The sequence below is a fragment of the Lissotriton vulgaris genome, unplaced genomic scaffold (assembly GCF_964263255.1).
Source record: "Lissotriton vulgaris unplaced genomic scaffold, aLisVul1.2 SCAFFOLD_894, whole genome shotgun sequence".
NCBI lineage: Eukaryota > Metazoa > Chordata > Amphibia > Caudata > Salamandridae > Lissotriton > Lissotriton vulgaris.
Window position 1 is genome coordinate 844,259 of NW_028247876.1, and position 1,789 is coordinate 846,047.

The window sequence follows — 1,789 nt, forward strand, 5'->3', positions numbered from 1 at the left end:
CGGACCCCAAAACAAACAGTACTGTGGAAGCTAAGCCTATGATAATGCAAGGCATTGTGGAGGTGTGGCGTCAGTGCTGAGGTCAAAGCCGGCTCCCTGACGGCCACGGGGGAAGCAAAGCATCATATCCACAGGGAGGCCACAAGTCATGTCCAGGACAGGGGAAGATGGTTGTGTCGTCATTGAGACATCGGTTCCAGTGATTATGCAAAGTCAGTATTTTTTTGGGAGTCACCCTCAGCAGTTATCGGCACCATGATAATAGGATGCAAGCGCTGGCAATGAGGGACTTGGTGCGAGCATTCGCAAACTGCAGACATCGGCAGGTATTGAACTGTGTCGGAGCTGCGGTGCAGGCCAGGCGGTGCATCCTGTACTTTATGAGCCGTGCCTTAAGCCTTGGTACAGGTCACAGCGTCACAGCGCCATCACTGATGGTGCCGGACACAGGTTTGCTTATTTCTCTTAGGTTTCTTTAAGGGGCCAACAGCAGAAAAACCTCCAGAGGCCTAACACTGGAATAGGCAACTCTCAGCAGTAGAGTACAAGGAGAGACTAAGCGCGTCACATTTGATAACTGACCCTTGCTGGCCATGCGTGGAGGGGCTATGCTGCTTGCGAAGCACAGGATCACCATATATATATCAAAACCATGGGGAAGACGAAGCCTATCGACTTTGATAATGGACCCTTGCCATAGCACATCGCACTTTGATACCAGGCGCTTGCCGGCCCTGTGAGGAGGAGCTATGCCACGTGCAAGGCACTGGAGCACCATCAATACATCAAAGCTGTGCTGCAGTACGGAATATTAAGCACATTGTACTTCGATAACAGACCCTTGCCATAGCACATCGCACTTTGGTACCGGACCCTTGCCGGCCCCGTGAGGAGGGGCTACACAGCGTGAGAGGTGCAGGAGCACCATCAAATACATCAAAGCTGTGCCACTGCACGTGACATGAGCAGACCGGCCCGGGTTCAGCCTGGGCCAAGTCTTAGCCCATCATAGACTGGAGGACCCCGGGCCTTTTATGTTCTACGGACTGTCCCCTCTTCATGGGTGGTGGTGAGTCCTTGCCCTCTGCACAACTTTTCATAAACTGGGAGATAACCTCAGCTCACCATATGTAGGCCTTGCGGCCCTTGTGTGGAGGGGGACATTGTGAGTCTTAATACAAAAATATCTCCATATAATATTTGAATTCTATCTCCTCCTGTTGGTGTGGGAGCAATCTCTGATTAAATACTTTTACTGCTTGTTTTTCTAGCTTTTATAGTGCACTGTGAATGTTGAATGATTTTATTAATATGATTCATCCTTGTGAACCCATAAAATTACGTATTAAGAACTGGCTGGAATTTAGCATATAACCCTTAGCTTAAGGAGTGATTCATCATCATCAACCTAGTTTTAACAAATAGACGCTGTGGGACTGGAAAGCGTTGGGACCAAAAAAGTGAGAACTAAAATATAACAAGATCTATTCCTCTTATGTTGGCTCGCAAAATGGGAGAAAGAAAGGCAGCTACTCTGCCAAAGCCTTCCGGGGGTCCACACCTGACATTAATGAACTACCTTACTGGGGGCACTTGGGGCCATTTAAAAGCAGATTACCTCTGTGAAGGAGACCCTGAATTCAGAAAAACAGGGGCAGAGTTGACGTTGAGTAGTGGGGCCACAGTAGTAAAGGTTGGTTGTGAATGTCAAACAGAGGTTTCAACTAGTCAGTTACTTCTAAATGGCTGTGTCCAAAATGTGTTCGATCATATAGTTGTTAGCGACCAG